The following is an 18051-nucleotide window of genomic DNA, read 5'->3' as shown; positions in this document are numbered from 1 at the left end:
TATACTAGTGAGATATGGATAATTCTACATTGAATATTTCAATACATATATGCATTTATGAGAGAAGAGTTGACCCCAAAGTTCCCGGTTCGAGTCCCACTGTTACCAGAAATGTAGGTGTGCATTATTTACTGCAAAGTAACAATTTTATTACTGGAAATCACAATTTGTTTGCATATTACTTTTAATTTACCTTATATTAGTGAGATATTTCTAAATCTACATTGAATATTTCAATGCAAGTTCATGTACAGTTATGTGTGAGGTACTTTAATTGTTTCACAAAATATTTGTGTTCCAGTTAATACATCCTTCTATTCACAAAAGAACAATGTATACATCTTTGTTGTAAACAAACTTTTATTTGCAATAACAAATTCAACAACAACAACTATAGCATAATATATATATACAATATAATAATATATATCAGAAAACATATACAGAACTATATACAGAAAGTGTGAAACTGGGAGGGAAAGGGGTTGAGGGGCACTTAGCCAGTGTCCATGCCTCTGGGAGGGGGGGACAATTTATTAATTTATTTTTCATGCATTTTTTTATATCCTCCAACCACTGCTCCTTGGGTACAGCCTCTACAGAGGGGCAGTATATAATGCCCTTGTACTGGCTGTGTCCAGTCTCCGCTGTCCTGAACTGCCCGCATTTCTTGCACGTGTTGCGCAGAACACTGCAGGTCCGTTTTCGGACTGGAGCAGGAACGGCAGAGGAGAGGCTGGCACCCAGAGCCTGTGGAGCAGCACCCAGCACAGGCCCCTGTGAGGTCACTGGACCCAGCATGAACAGCTGAGGGCCCGAGGGTGGAGCAGGGAAGAGTTCTCGCTGGGGGCACGAGTTCACAGCCGCCGGTGCGACGGCGGACGATACCTTCCTCTTCACCTGTGCCTGGCCCGCGGTGCTGCCAGCCCGGGGGTACTGGTGAACTGGGCCTGGTTGGTGGGGGGGGGGGGCGTGCAGATGGTGGGCACACATTAGCAGGGAGGAGAGGGTCAGTCGCCACAGACAAGTGGCTTGGCAAGTCCAGTCCTTGCACCACCACGTTGCCCTGCCTCTACACCCTCTTGTTGTGCCACTGTACCAGGTTGGGTGGTGTGGCTCACGTCTACCAGCTGCAGGGTGGTCTGCTGCATAACAGCCTCATTGTCTAGAATGTGCCGCCTGATCCTCCTGTAGTCATTCAGGATGAGATCCCATCTGGACAGAGAGAGAGAACACAGCAGCCCGTGAGAAAAGACAAAAACATGAGTATGAATATGTATGACAGGGCACAGAGGGAAAGTAGTAAGACAATAAATGTTCCTGACCTGCTGGTTGGTGAGGGCCAGAGAGAGCTGGTGCCTCAGCTCCACCAGATACTCTGCCATGCTGTCAACTCGATCCATGCCTGGCACCCCAGAGTCATCCACAGCCTGAGAAAGAAAAAAAAACATAAAAACTGATGTGACAAATTTAGTAAACAGATGTGGGACAAAAAGCAGATACAGTGATTTTACTTCTTTACACACAAGTATGAATTTACATAACCCAGACTCATCAGGAGAGGCTGGGACACCTGTGTGCAGCATGGAGGCAGCAGCAGTCAGGTCCCCCACCCACCAGTTCCTGCAGCAGCCGCTCAATAAGGCTGATGGCGGCCTCCACGCCGCATGTCCTCCTGCAGCAGTGGCTCAACTCCCTCCTACTTATTCTCCTGTCCACCAGAAGATCAGTAAGGGCTAGCACCCCTTCCTGCCTGAGCTGCTCCCTCGTCATCTGCCGCAACAGAGCGAGGTCCCCTGCATCCCACTCAAAGGGGCATGCAGACAGGCAGCCCATGAAGGTGTGGTAGAGCATCGGTGGTGGTGCTGCCGACAGCCAGCCTCCTCATGAAGGGCCAGGTGTACCTGGTCTGCAGCTTACTCGCCCCCTCACTCACGCAGCGGCCACAGTCCACGTATAGCAGGACTGGGGGTGGAACAGCTGCTTGGTGGTACCGCTCCATCACTCCATCCTGTCCAGTCCCAGCCCCTTCTGCACTGTCACGACACTGGTCAGGATGTAACCAACCTCGTTGCCAATGGAGGTCACCCAAAGAGCTGTCCCCCTGCCACGACCAGTCAGCTCCTTTGTGATCTGAAATTAGATAACAGTGATGCTTAATATTACGCACTTTTTTTTTCTACAACAGTTAGTGTATGTGGATTAAATACACAGCACACATTTATAATAACTGCTTATAATTTAAATCAATGTTATTAGCTAACTAACTAGAACCATACAACAGTTACAATAAGCAAATAGGTACAGTAGTCAACAAGTAAACACTGAATATGAGCATGCTTTGAACAATACACTGAGACACTGCAGCACATGAACATACACTTCTGTATCGTTATCAATAGCTATCATATTATGCATGATCAGTTACAGTAGTTGTATGATATACGAGAAACGACGCTTAACACCGCTGGTCAGGCGTCATATACAGATAGCAAGCTAACTAGATGGTTAGCTAACTGATACAAGCTTTCAACAACTACTTTAATCACTGCCAATACTCGGCCGTTTGGCTGTTTCAGCTCAGAGTAACATTATAGTAGTTACACATGGCTGTTTCCATTCATAGCAATGTTGTAGTTATAAGACTTAGCATAACCTAGTTCATAATGTAACCGTTATCTTCAGTGAAAGCGTTAACGTTAGTTAGGCTTGTCAATTAATACAATATGGAAATGATTGGTGCACGTATCTTCAGTGAAAGCGTTAACGTTAGTTAGGCTTGTCAATCAATACAATATGGAAATGAAACGTGTGTCCGTCTAAGAGAAAAATTAAAACAAGTCGTGGTTACTTACTTACTTTGACGAGTTGTCGTAGCTTCAGCCATCTTGAGGAGCTTGCGTCTGCGTAACTTGGCAACGTAACGTCACACAAGTTCAAGCCAAGTTCTCGACTATGGAGAGAAGTGCCGCGATTGGCGCAGGTCCATTCTCGTTCCACGGCTGGATTGGATACTGAGAATGGATTTGAAAGGCAAGAATTGGCAGACGAGACCCGAGCGGTCCTGCTCCAAGTTGCGCCAAAGCCCTGCATAGTAAATAGGTTTGGCAGTTTAGTGCCATCTAGTGGCCATTTTAGAATAATTACCTTTTTTCCGTTGTTTATACAGCTGGCTTCGTGTATTGTTTATTCTTTCCACGGTAACAGGAGCAGCAGGGGCGTAACTATAGGGGGTGCAACAGGTGCGGTTGCATCTGGGCCCGTGGGGTGTTGGAGCCCGTAGCCGACCTCAAAGATATACACCCGTCGCTCGTCGGGCCTCCTCTACCCAAGTTCAGCGACTGGAGTCGCTTAGCGGGCCCACCATCAGTCTCAGTACAGTGTCAAATTGTCTCGGATATGATTATGTTCTAATATGCGCTGTTAATAAATAGTTGGCTTTGTCAAATGCTATATATAAACTTGAAAAGGCAAACTTATCTCAGTCATGGTTGTTATTATTTTTTGGGGAAAAGTAGCAATTTATAACAAAATCATATGCTTATCCTACATACACTATAGAAAATATCAAAACACTATTCAATTAAATTAATAAGTTCTTATTTTCTTTGGTATTTTTGTGATTAGCAATGATGATTGCTGGGTAATATGTATGTTGTTGTCCTATGTCAAGTCTCTATTTGACCAATTCTGATAACCTAGGTCTGAAGGTCTGATAACCTAGTTCATTGAGCACTGCACAGCACAACTTTACTCGTAACAATGCCTTTTAAGCACAAGAGTGGAAGTAGAAAAGGGCAAGAGAAAAAAGAACAGGAGGAGAAGGCGGCAAAGCTGCCTAAATTAGATTATTTTGGCTTTTTAACTAGCTGTCAACTAGTCGCCAGCCCACGGAGTCAGCAGTGCAGCGGTTCAGCTGGGATCAGAATCGCTGCTTCTGCCCTCAGTGGTGTGTCAGCAACCTTGCAACAGTTAACAATTTTTACGGTAAGAAATGTTCCTGCTGAGAGTCAAACAAGACTTAGTTCATTGTGTACACACCCATCGCTTATGAAATATGTAAGGTTGATTAATTAAACACTATTTATATCGATAACAAACACCTTTGATTAGCGTTTTTTTAGACGCGGTTGTGGAAGTAGGGAAGGCTACGATTTTTTTTTTTTTTGCGTTCACTAGGGGGGCCCGTCATAATATATTTTACTACGTTACGCCACTGAGGAGCAGTCTCCGAAATAATTAACGTTTCCGTTGATAGGCTACTACTAACAACAATACCACTCTCTTTGTCCGAAAAACATTATCTATCCTTGTATTTATGTTAATCCCTCAGAACGCATCGTCTGTAAGTATAAAACGTAAATACTTTCAGTAGCTAGATTATAATTTGTAAGATAGAGTTTAGTCATTTCTGTTATTTATCTGATCAGTATAGAAAGTATAATCGTACATCACATCCTGCTGCCATGAAATGTGCTGATACTTCAATGAAACGAGACTGAAGACCTCAAGAGACGTTATTCTACTTATATTCTAGACTATTATCTAATTGGATTTTAATGCGAAAACGTAATTATAAAAACACATTTTTTGTATTACTTTCAGTTTTACTCTGTTTCATCAATAAACCTGGAGCTTGGAGGCTACATCCTGAGTTCGCGTCGTTCATTAAAGGAGATAGGGCTGAAACACACCAAACGCGTTTTTAAAACGGCAGACGCTTCAAAAACGCCTTAGCAAAGTGCGGCGGGCAAAACATTCGCAGGATCACCAGGCTGTTTTGCCCATAGACATAGTATACTATGTACACTACTAGTAGTATACGGGCTGAAACACACCAAACGCGTTTTTAAAACGGCAGACGCTTCAAAAACGTCTTGGCAAAGTGCGGCGGGCAAAACAGCCACAGGGGCACCAGGCTGTTTTTCCCGGTGCCTAGGAAGCGGAGCTGCGTGCGCAACCTGCCTGGGCCGAGTGTGACATTGATAAGCGGTGCACCTCCGCACCTTGCGCCGGAAAGTTGAGAATAGTTCAACTTTTAAGCGCATCTAAAAAACGCTAGAAAGACGCAACGCGTGGCGGAGAAAATGTGCACACGCAAGGCGCGTCGTACCATAGGAAACAATGCATTTGCTAGCGTCCCGTTTTTAAAAACGCGTTTGGTGTGTTTCGGCCCATAGGTACGAACACACCAGACGCGTTTCTAAAAACGCAGACGCTTCAAAAACCCCTTGGCAAAGGGCGCGCCGGGAAAAACAGTCGCAGGCGCACCAGGCTGTTTTGCCCTAAAGTAAAAGTTGAACTATTCTCAACTTTCCAGCGCAAGGCGCGGAGGCGCACCGCTCATCAATGTCACACTCGGCCCAGGCAGGTTGCGCACGCAGCTCCGCTTCCTAGGCGTCGGGCAAAACAGCCTGGTTCCCCTGCGGCTGTTTTGCCCGCCGCACTTTGCCAAGATGCTTTTGAAGCGTCTGCCGTTTTAAAAACGCGTTTGGTGTGTATAGGGGTGTCTATATGTGTTAGCATACACAATTGCATTTTGTGAACACTTCGTGGAAAGTTTGTAGTGTTGCAGCCATTCCGATTTAGTTTTGTGTTTAGTGATAGCCTAGTGTTTATGACTTCTATGGCGCAGGAATTTGCCGACAACCTTTTAGAGGGGGCGTTTCACCGCCTCACGAAAGACCAGCTGATTTGATGATTTAACCCAGCCAATACTTCCTCCCTCATTCTTTGCAGGGGAGGTGACATCTTTCCTAAGGTGCATTGGCATTCAGCACTGTCTGTAGAGCAGTTTCATTTCAGTTCGACATAGTTCAAGCAATGGCTCTGGTAAGAAAACATTTTAGAAAAAACACACTGAAAACTATGTGTATGATATTAATGTTGACTTGTATTTTATGGAAGACCTTAAAACAGAGAAAAAATAAAGACAGGTCTTCAGACGAACATAAGTTACAGACTGGGGAGGTGGGGGAAATACAGGCATGTTCAGCAATCATTCGAGGAGAGATGGAAGGAGTTGATGAGGAGGACCTCAGCAGACTTCTGAAAAAGAGAAGGCGTGTCGCTTTGCCAGAGTCTTTCTATCTCAATTCAACAAAGGATTGCAGTGCTTACATCAAAGACAGGGGGTTTCTAACTGTAGCTCTAAGTGAAGAAGAGAGGGACTTTCCTATTGCCTATTCCATGGTGATCCATGAGAAGATTGAGATGTTTGAGAGGCTCCTCAGAGCTGTGTACACATCACAGAATGTGTACTGTGTGCATGTGGACAAGAAGTCTCCAGAAATCTTCATGAAGGCTGTGGAAGCCATTGTTTCTTGTTTTCCAAATGTGTTTGTGGCAAGCAAACTGGAGAGGCTGGTTTATGCCTCTTGGTCTCGAGTCCAAGCTGACCTGAACTGCATGAATTATCTGCTGGACTTGAATGTTGAGTGGAAGTACCTTATCAATACCTGTGGAACTGACTTCCCCATCAAAACCAACACAGAGACGGTGCGAGCACTACAAGTGCTAAATGGAGGGAACAGCTTAGAGTCTGAGGCAACTCCTGGGCACAAGAAAGCTCGCTGGGAATACCACCATAATGTCACTGAGTCTGATGTCATTCGGACTGGCATTAAGAAGAGCCCCCCTCCCATCCCCCCCAATGTTCTCTGGAAATGCTTACTTTGTGCTGTCGAGAGTTTTTGTGGAGCACTTGTTTAAAAACCCAGAGGCTAAAGCATTGATTGAGTGGGAGAAGGACACATATAGTCCAGATGAGCACCTCTGGGCATCTCTTCAGCGCATGCCAGGTATGCCAGGGTCCAACCCTCCCAACAACAAATACGACATGACGGACATGAACTCCATAGCCCGTCTGGTGAAGTGGGTTTATCATGAAGGAGATGTTAGGAGGGGGGCTTCTTATCCTCCATGCAATGGAGCACACAGAAGAGATCTGTGTGTGTATGGTGCCGGTGATCTCAACTGGATTCTCAGGCATCAGCATCTTTTCGCCAACAAATTTGACCCAGAGGTCGATGACAATGCACTTAAGTGCCTGGAACATTACTTGCGCTATAAAACTTTAACTGGTCAATCACTTAGTTTGCTGAAAAGTCATACATAATGTAATACATCATTGCTATGCCGATGATACTCAACTGTTTCTGTCTTTCCCTCCCGAGGACACCACTGTCTCGGCGCGGATCTCGGACTGTCTTGCTGATATATCCACATGGATGAAAAACCACCACCTTCAGCTGAACCTGGCCAAAACGGAACTGATGGTCTTTCCAGCCAAACAGGCCATCCACCACAACATCAGCATCAATATTGACTCCTTGTCTCTTGTTCCATCCAAAACAGCAAGAAACCTCGGGGTCATTATTGATGACCAACTGACTTTCACGGACCACATTGCCTCTGTCTCTAGGTCCTGCCGCTTTGCGCTATTCAACATCCGCAAAATCAGGCCGTACCTAACCCAGTATGCCACCCAGCTGCTGGTGCAAACCTTGGTGAATTCACGCCTTGATTACTGCAACGCCCTCCTAACGGGCCTGCCGACTTGCGTGGTGAAACCACTACAAATGATCCAGAATGCGGCGGCGCGTCTGGTGTTCAACCAACCGAAGAGGGCACACGTCACCCCACTACTCATTGACCTCCACTGGCTGCCTGTAGCTGCTCGCATTAAGTTCAAGTCACTTATGCTTGCCTACAGAGTGCTTGATGGTTCTGCTCCCACCTACCTAAATGCTCTTGTAAGGGCAAATGTTACACCCAGGATGCTGCGCTCTTCTAGTGAGCGTCGTTTGGCACTGCCGTCTGTGCAAGCACGGCAGTCCAGACTATTCTCATTTGTAGTTCCACGTTGGTGGAATGAGCTGCCCAGCACTACCAGAGCAGGGGCGTCCCTCTCTACCTTTAAGAAGCTTTTGAAGACCCAACTCTTCAGAGAGCACTTCCCGTCCTAACTGGCACTTCGACTAGTGCGTAACTTGCAATTACAGCAGTTACACTTCTGCACTCTTTCTTTCTTTTTATTTCATTTTGTTATATTTCTAATGTAAAGTAGTATTTATTTATTGTTACACCAGGTTCTATTGCTCGTAGCTTGAATATTCTCTCCCTTGTACGTCGCTTTGGACAAAAGCGTCTGCTAAATGACTAAATGTAAATGTAAATGTAAAGGTAATTCATCATTCAACCAGATGTATGTAAGTGTATTCATTAGGGCTATACGTATATGCTTAAAAGTATATGAGTCAAATAAACAACTTCATAGCCTACATGTGATGGTATGTATACATATTTCATGAACACTTTCAATTGAAGGCACTTTTCTTGATGCAAAACAAGTTTACAATAGCATCAGGTGAATTAGCTAAAACTTTATTTTTGTACTGCAACAGATGATCAGTTTATGTCGTGTCGTTGATTTAAAAAAAATCTGATTCTGATTATGTACATTGACTAGTAGGAAAAACAACAACAAAAAACACCCTTTATTCAGTTTGTAAAGTATAGTTTTGTGTTTCTTTTTATTATCTGTTTTGAATTTCATTATTATTTAGTTACTTTATTATTATGGGAGGGGGAACAGGGTGAAAATGTTTGCTGTGTATTGTTCTGTTGTCATGCAATTCGATGTGACCTTCAAACTGAAAATCAATAAATACATTGAAAAAAAAAAAAAAAAAACACTATCGAGTGTTGTTACTCGATAGTCGTATTACGGGGTCTTACTGGCAAATAAACGGCCAGCAACTAAATTCTGACCAATGAAGCAGCGGAATGTACTGCTCTGTAGACTAATGAGGAGTCTGTCGGTAAAGAATGGGTGGAAATACAAGTATTGGTGGTAAATCAAACTTGGCATATGCTACTGCTCGACTACTCTTTTACGTTCCTAAACAATCGTTTTTAACCCATGATGGCAAAAGTATCATGTAACTCCGACAAAGGTTTACACAATATGTGGTCATAGTCCAGGCACAAAAACACAAAAAAATGGCTCTGTTCAGTTAATGCTACCAGCAATTATGTGCATAAAGAGTTTTATCAGATGTGGTTGTCCTGATGTCAGTCAGAAAGGACTCTGAAAATGTAGTGATTTCATGGATGAATGTTTTCCCATAATACTACTGTCCAGTAATGTCCTAACGTGTCAGGCGTCGTCAGTCATTGTTGGTAACATTCAAGGAACCCTTCAATGATTTCAAGGTGAATACGCAATGTGGTCAGATTACTATGTAGTCTAAACACAAGGTGGTGATTGGTCTCAAGAACATACGAGTATTGTACCGAACATCCAGGCCATGCAGAATAGCAGTGCATAGTGCAAGGGTAAGTGTACTGTTTTGAGACACTGACCTGATCATCATGAGTACATCAGATACAGTTATGTCAAGTATAAACCAGCTAAAGTTATGTAGAAAGAGGAATTAAGTGTACCAGAAAGTGAACTGACAGAAAGAGAAGTTACTTTCCAGAGCAGTTCCTGAATAAAATAGCAACCAAACCACAGACTGACCTCAAACAGTCCCATCAAATACATTTAGATTGAAATAATAAAGGGGACATGTTTTGTTTTATATGGGCTATATATTTGTTTTCATACAATGGCAATCACAAGTGACTGATGTAAATGTATGTTTCTGGTTTAAGATTAACATACCATAAAAAAACACCTCGACACAACCTACAGTATTAAGAAACTCACTCTGCCACTGTTTGACACAGATTTGGTTTATTTTTATTTCCACATTACTTGATAAAAGGCAAATGAACAGAACTGAGTGATGTATGATGATGCATAAGAGTTACATATACCCACACTTCAAAAAGGCATGTTGACAGTATGGAGAAACATAAGGCATTTTCAAACCAACCATCAATGCAAAATCTGTTCTTAAGGATGTTATACAATTTCACTTAATCCACTGTAAACAGGTATTTCAACACCACCCTTTGTGTTGTCGTGTACTGGTTAGAGTTTTTTCCTTTCTTTAAATTATAATTAGTAGTTTGATTGATGATGTTTTCTTGAAATGATTGACCGTGGAGTTACGTATACATGCTGGATTCCCAGGCAGTGAGTCTGCATTTTTAATCCATGAACATGTCCTGAAACCCAAGGAATCAGCAGTAACCCTCCCAGTGGCAAGTATTAATACACAACTGACACAAAAACACGTGCCATTTTGAAATGTTGCCTTTCCGAGGAGAGAAATGATACCAAAACAAACAAATAAACAAACAATCAAAATTATTGCAGCCCTCCTTTGGTTTCTCTACAATCTAGGCCCTACAAATTCTTTCACCAGCACTTCCATGGAACCACTGGTCAGTCAAATGACTCAAATCCCAAAGACGTTTGCCTATTGTACACCACACGCTTGTACAGGGATGCCTAGGAAACACCCAGAGGGGCTGAAAGCTCGGGTCAGACTGATCTCTCACCATTCCATCAGCAGGAGCGGGTCACATGATCAGTGGCTAGAAACCAACTGCTAATGCTCAGCTGGTTAAGACCAAGCTATGAAATTAGCACAGCAGAGAAAGGACAGGAAGAAGAAGAAGAAAAAAAAAGTCAGAGAAAGACACACACACACAGAAGGAATGTTATCTAGAAATCAAGACTTCTCAGAGACTTTCTAGAAGAAAAGAAAGAAGAGTGAAGAAGCAAAGAAGAAAGGAAAGAAGAGTAAAAGAAGGAAAGAAGAGTGGAAGAAGAAAATAAGAAAATAAAGAAGAGTGAAAGAAAGGAAAGAAGAGTGGAAGAAGGAAAGAAGAAAAGAAAGAAGAGTGAAGAAAGGAAAGAAGAGTAGAAGAAAGGAAAGAAGAGTGAAAGAAGGAAAGAAGAAAGGAAGAAGAGTGAAAGAAGGAAAAAAGAGTGGAAGAAAGAAAGAAGAAAGGATAGAAGAGTGGAAGAAGGAAAGAAGAGTGGAAGAAAGAAAGAAGAAAAAAAGAAGGATAGAACAAAGGAAAGAAGAGTGAAAGAAGGAAAAAGGAGTGGAAGAAGGAAAGAAGAGTGGAAGAAGGAAAGAAGAAAAGAAAGAAGAGTGAAGAAAGCAAAGAAGACTGAAAGAAGAAAAGAAAGAAGAAAGGAAAGAAGAGTGAAAGAAGGAAAGAAGAGTGAAAAAAGGAAAGAAGAAAGGAAAGAAGAGTGGAAGAAGGAAAGAAGAGTGGAAGAAAGAAAGAAGAAAGGAAAGAAGAGTGAACAAGAGTGGCTCTGGATAAAGACAGTAAAGAGAGAATGGAAGGTGTCTCTTAATGTTCCTAGTTATACAGTTGAATTGAGAGGGACAGAGAGAAGAGGTTCCTTGGAACCTTGGCGCAGGTGTCAGTGAAGCACAGGTGCAAGCCAGTTTAATGACCCTATTATGATGTCATAATGGCCCAATGTAAGTCAATGGGAGAAATTGTATTCGTTTTTCTTTAATATTTAAAAAAGTAAAAAGTTTAGAAAAATGAAAAATACATAGCATAAGTGTCCTTTACAAGACCTACGCGCCAAAGTTTGAACGGAGTTTCTAAGGTTAAGCGGTTCGAGCTGAATTCAGTGCAGAAGTCGGTACAAAGAATAACTAGAAAATGCATTTCCTGAAGGAAATACCAGTGCATGAAATGCAAAAGTTAAGAAAGGAAGAAGAAAAGAAAGAAGGAAAGAAGAAAGGAAAAAAGAGTAAAAGAAGGAAAGAAGAGAGGAAGAAGGAAAGAAGAGTGAAGAAAGGAAAGAAGAGTGGAAGAAGGAAAGAAGAGTGGAAGAAGGAAAGAGGAAAAGAAAGAAGAGTGGAAGAAGGAAAGAAGAGTGGAAGAAGGACAGAAGAAAAGAAAGAAGAGTGAAGAAAGGAAAGAAGAAAAGAAAGAAGAGTGAAAGGAGGAAAGAAGAGTTGAAGAAGGAAAGAAGAAAGGAAATAAGAGTGGAAGAAGGAAAAAAGAAAGGAAAGAAGAGTGGAAGAAGGAAAAAAGAAAGGAAAGAAGAGTGAAGAAAGGAAAGAAGAGTGGAATAAGGAAAGAAGAGTTGAAGAAGGAAAGAAGAGTGGAAGAAGGAAAGAAGCACGGAAAGAAGAGTGGAAGAAAGAAAGAAGAAAGGCCCTGGATAAAGACAGTAAAGAGAGAGTGAAGAGGGAAAATATTGAAAGGAGAGAAAATGGAGTGAAGCAGAGAGATGGAGTGTGAGAGAAAGATAGAGAGAAAAAAAAGTAGAGTATGGAAGGAGTCTCTTAATATTCCTAGTTATGCAGTTGAATGGAGAGGGACAGAGAGAAGAGGAGCCTTGGAACCTTGGCGCAGGTGTCAGTGAAGCACAGGTGCAAGCCAGTTTAATGACCCTATTATGATGTCATAATGGCCCAATGTAAGTCAATGGGAAAATTTGTATTCGTTTTTCTTTAATATCTTAAAAAGTATAAAGTTTAGAAAAATGAAAAATACATAGCATAAGTGTCGTTTACAAGACCTATGCGACAAAGTTTGAACGAGTTTCTACGTTAAGCGGTTCGAGCTGAATTAATCGCAGAAGTCGGTAAAATAATTTTTTTCTCTTTATCTCTCTCAGTCTACTTTCTCTCACACTCCATCTCTCTGCTTCACTCCATTTTCTCTCCTTCTTTCAATATTTTCCCTCTTCACTATATATCTCTTTATCCATAGCCACTCTTGTTCACTCTTCTTTCCTTTCTTCTTTCCTTCTTCCACTCTTCTTTCCTTTCCTCTTTCCTTCTTCCACTCTTCTTTCCTTCTTCCACTTCTTTCCTTTCTTCTTTCCTTCTTCCACTCTTCTTTCCTTTCTTCACTCTTCTTTCCTTCTTCCACTCTTCTTTACTTCTTCCACTCCTCTTTCCTTCTTCCACTCTTCTTTCCTTCTTTCATACTTCTGGCGCAGGTGTCAGTCTTCTTTCCTTCTTCCACTCTTCTTTGTTTTCTTCTTTCCTTCTTCCACTCTTCTTTCCTTCTTTCACTCTTCTTTCTTTTCTTCTTTCCTTCTTCCACTCTTCTTTCCTTTCTTCTTTCTTTCCTTCTTCCACTCTTCTTTCCTTCTTTCACTCTTCTTTCTTTTCTTCTTCCTTTTCTTCTTCCTTTCTTAACTTTTGCATTTCATGCACTGGTATTTCCTTCAGGAAATGCATTTTCTAGTTATTCTTTTTACCGACTTCTGCGCTTAATTCAGCTCGAACCGCTTAACTTAGAAACTCTGTTTAAACTTTGGCGCGTATGTCTTGTAAAGGACACTTATGCTATGTATTATTCACTTTTCTAAACTTTACACTTTTTAAGATATTAAAGAAAAACTAATACAAATTTTCCCATTGACTTACATTGGGCCATTATGACATCATAATAGGGTCATCAAACTGGCTTGCACCTGTGCTTCACTGACACCTGCGCAAAGGTTCCAAGGCTCCTCTTCTCTCTGTCCCTCTCCATTCAACTGTATAACTAGGAATATTAAGAGACACATTCCATACTCTACTTTTTTTTCTCTCTATCTTTCTCTCTATCCCTCTCACTCTACTTTCTCTCACACTCCATCTCTCTGCTTCACTCCATTTTCTCTCCTTCTTTCAATATTTTCCCTCTTCACTCTCTCTTCTTTCCTTCTTCCACTCTTCTTCCCTTCTTCCACTCTTCTTTCCTTTCTTCTTTCCTTCTTCCACTCTTATTTCCTTCTTCCACTCTTCTTTCCTTTCTTCTTTCCCTTCTTTCTTTTCTTCTTTCCTTCTTCCACTCTTCTTTCCTAGCTTCACTCTTCTTTCATTTCTTCTTTCTTTTCTTCTTTCCTTCTTTCACTCTTCTTTCTTTTCTTCTTCCTTTCTTAACTTTTGCATTTCATGCACTGGTATTTCCTTCAGGAAATGCATTTTCTAGTTATTATTCTTTGTACCGACTTCTGCACTTAAGAAGAAAGGAAAGAAGAGTGAACAAGAGTGGCTATGGATAAAGAGATAAAGAGAGAGTGAAGAAGGAAAATATTGAAAGAAGGAGAGAAAAATGGAGTGAAGCAGAGAAATGGAGTGTGAGAGAAAGTAGACTGAGAGAGATAAAGAGAAAGAGAAAGAGAGAGATGGAGAGAAAAAAAAGTAGAGAATGGAAGGTGTCTCTTAATGGTCCTAGTTACAGTTGAATTGAGAGGGACAGAGAGAAGAGGTTCCTTGGAATTGGCGCAGGTGTCAGTGAAGCAATTTGTATTAGTCTTTCTTTAATATTTTAAAAAGTATAAAGTTCAGAAAAATGAAAAATAGCACAGGTGTCCTTTACAAGACCTACGCGACACCGTTTGAACAAAGTTTCTACGTTAAGCGGTTCAAGCTGAATTAAGCGCAGAAAAAGGTAAAAAGAATAATAAGAATAAGAAAAGTTTGGATAACAATACAGGGCATTTCATGCACTGTAATAATAAGATGAAGAATAAGAAACAAAGGAATAACAATACAGGGCATTTCATGCACTGTAATAAGAAAAGTTTGGATAACAATACAGGGCATTTCATGCACTGTAATAAGACGAAGAAGTATAAGAAACGAATGAATAACAATACAGGGCATTTCATGCACTGTAATAAGTATAAGAAGCCTAGGAATAACAATACAGGGCATTTCATGCACTGTAATAAGTATAAGAAGCCTAGGAATAACAATACAGGGCATTTCATGCACTGTAATTATACTATAATTATGTATTGTAATCAAATTTGAAAAAATGCGTCCAATCATTAGAAGGCATTCTTATTCACAGTTTTACATTACCAATAATATTGTTTTTAAAGCGCACTGTCTGTGGTAGCAACTCAAGCATTAAGGAGTTTATGTCAAAAGTGAAATAACCGAAATAGGTAAGCAGTAAAAATATGGAGCCAAGTTGTACGCAGCTGCAAGTTTTTGGACCAAACCGAAGCCACACTACCACACTTGGGCCACATTCAAGCTGAGTGTTCAGGCTAGACCTGGACCTGGAGTCAAAGGCTAGACCTGGACCTAGAGTCAAAGGCTAGACCTGGACCTAGAGTCGAAGCCATAGTTCTGCTGAGTCAGGTGGCTGTGTTTGCTGTGCTACTTGGGTATAGTCTAAGGAGATGTCTCTAATCAGCAGATACAGCACACACATTACCACTGTGAAAACAGTTAAAACATTTAGGAACATCAACTGCACCAACTGACACATATGATGCACACAGCTTGTGATTAACTGGTAAAGAGAGACGGTGAAGATCACAGCAGCAAGAGGGCGCTGAGGAGAAGAAGGAAAGATTGCAGGCAGGTTGTGGGAGAGAAAAATAAGCTAGTGGATGAGATAGCATGGCGAAATGTCAACTCATTAAGATGTCAATGGATCAAGAGACATGGAGACTCTGGAAGTGAAACTCGATGGTGGTAACACTGATAAATGATGAAGATTTTGAAAAAATGAAAAGAGAGTTACAGATAATCTACACATCATGCATGTGTTCCCTAACATTTTTTTTTTTAATTATGTCATAAGAGGGGCCAAGCGACAACACACTCACAATGACAATGTCAGCTTGAATTTGACTTCACTCTGTACGTCCACTGCCCATGAGGACAAAATAAAAATGGCCAATCAACATATAAAGAGACCTTTGTCTGAGCACAAAAATGATATGTTTATTACAGAGCAGATTGACTATTAGACTATTAAGTGCCATTGGCCAAATGAAAGGGCAAGAGCAATAGCATTTTTACTGTTTTCCAGAAAGAGAGATATACAAACCAATCAAAATAAATTAGTGTTTTAAAAAAAAGGACAAAACAATTATAGGGCAGTGTCCACATGAAAAGATCATGAATCTATGTGCAATGAACAGGCTGGCATTTCAGAATGGTACATTCATATCTGATGCATGCTGACATAGTGACAGAGATGTAATGTTCTGTCATAAAATACACCCATTATCATAAGCCATACTAAATGACATAAAGACAAAACACAAGGATGATCCTACAGGACATGTAAAATCACATAGCTTGATGTCTTCCTTACTTAATCAGAGTTTACAATCACAGTGCTCCTAAACAAGTGACATTGCCCTCTGACAATTACATTGGTCAATGTCATACCTGGAATTCTATTGGTTGGTGAATTTTGATCGGGTCATTTCACAACAATCCAATAGAGAGCACAGAAGCAGCCTGAGTACTAGGAGAAGGACAAACTGAAGCAGGACATTTGAGCAAGCAACAATAGGCCTATATCTGAGCAACAGTAGGCCCAGTGGCGGCTCCTGAAAAAATTCTCAGGGGGGGCAATTTTTTGGATAATGATTAAGGCGACCCATTCAGTAGGTACATTAAGCAAGACAGTTATATCAATTTATTGTTAGCTGATTAACTCATACAGTAACACCCTTTTGTCCGCTAGATGGCAGCACACAACAGAAATTGTTCCCCTCTAGCTACATAGAGTAGCTAGTTACAGGTGGAAAGCTATGGAAGGAAGTTGCATCCAGGAGCAAAACATGATGTGGCTTCACATTAAATGATCCCACTTTTTCATTATCCACATGTCTCAAATGTTGTACGATGTAACATAGCTTAACAGGACACCTGATATGTCCAGTAACAACATAAAGAAGGGGGCAACATATAAGTAAGTTAAGTAAGTAAGTTATCTTCATTTGATCAAGAGGGACCGTGTACATTCATGAACATTAAAATGTAAATGCGCCCAATTAGCCAAAAGGCTAGTTTACATTGGCAGTCCCCCTGCCGGAGTGAAAAAAGGCTATACAACCTAAAAAAAGGCATTAAGTGACAATATATCAAACACAAAATCCCAATACACAAGCTCCACTAAGTCCTTAACCATGGGTAGAAGGGAAAGAACAATGGGTATACAAAGTGGTAAACAAAAATAATTCTACTGCTTACCCACTAATGATCACATTTTTGGTTATTTATCAACCATGTTTTGAGATTTCTTTTAAAGCAGTTGAATGAGGTTCCATTCCCAGGGCTGACCTAAATGAGAAAACCGACTGTCCAAATACACTTTTTTTTAAAGGAATTTCACAGTCTCCTCTTGCTGCCCCTCGAGTAGCACTGGTTGCTGCTGTTCTAAACTTGACTAGACTGCACAGTGACAGGGGGGCCAGGTCAAACCAGATTTTGAACATTAAACTGACAGTTTTTCTCAGTTGTTATCACATAAAAAGCAAATATTCGACCCAATTTGGCACTACTTCACACTCCCTTATCTGCATCAGACTCTGACTTTCCTTCTTTACACTATGATGTTAATTACACATCACCTTGTTATCAAAACACTACACACAATGTTCAGTTGTTGCACACACTTCTCAAGTAAAATCTCAAAGCATCAACCTACAACACACAAATAGTCAAATCTCTAAACATTCAGGTCGGTTGAGCAATTTGCAATGAGGACTGCAGCATAAAAGTGCCTTGAGCCTCTGTTTTGTTTGGTAAACAATGGAGAACTTTGAAAAGATCAACAACCAGAGAAGGAGAGGGGGTTTATTTTAACACACTGAGTTTAAGTCGATAAGTATGATTTGAAACAGTTGGATGCAGAAGAAGAAAAGTTAAACTGATCAAACTTAGAGTGAAGTATGTTGTGGTTGACCGTGTCAAACACTTTCCGGAGATCTAAAAAATACTGCACCCCTCCTCCTCTATCCATAAGGGACTTGACCCTTTCAATAAAAAAGACCTTTGCAGTCTCGGTGGAGTGATTTGATCTAAAATCATGCTGCATGGGGTGTAAAAGCTGATAAGAGTTAAGATGTTAAATTAGTTGCTCTACTGCTAATTTCTACAAAACTTTGGACATTATGGGAAGTATACTAATAGGTGTGTAATTGGCTGCTGAGAGAGGATCACCATTTTTTAAAGATAGGAACTATAACTGCAGGTTTCCAGTTTTCTGGTTTTACCCAGGTTAGCAATATGGGTAGTAGGCTTTTTTAACAACAGGCAAAGGTCTTTAACCATGGCAAAGTCCATTTCAAAGATGTCCTTTGACTCTTTGGTTTTGAATGATTCGATGATGTTCTCTACTTGTTCTTCAGATACCCTT

General features: G+C 41.1%; 1 pseudogene; it reads left to right on the top strand.

Annotated features, from left to right (window-relative positions):
• Window positions 1-5810: 5810 nt before the first annotated feature.
• On the top strand, window positions 5811-7117 carry LOC105892401 (annotated as a pseudogene).
• Window positions 7118-18051: the final 10934 nt, after the last annotated feature.

The sequence above is a fragment of the Clupea harengus genome, chromosome 13 (genome assembly GCF_900700415.2).
Source record: "Clupea harengus chromosome 13, Ch_v2.0.2, whole genome shotgun sequence".
NCBI classification, from domain to species: Eukaryota; Metazoa; Chordata; class Actinopteri; order Clupeiformes; family Clupeidae; genus Clupea; species Clupea harengus.
The sequence above is the reverse complement of the archived record's forward strand: the minus strand, read 5'-3'. Positions and strand labels throughout refer to the sequence as shown.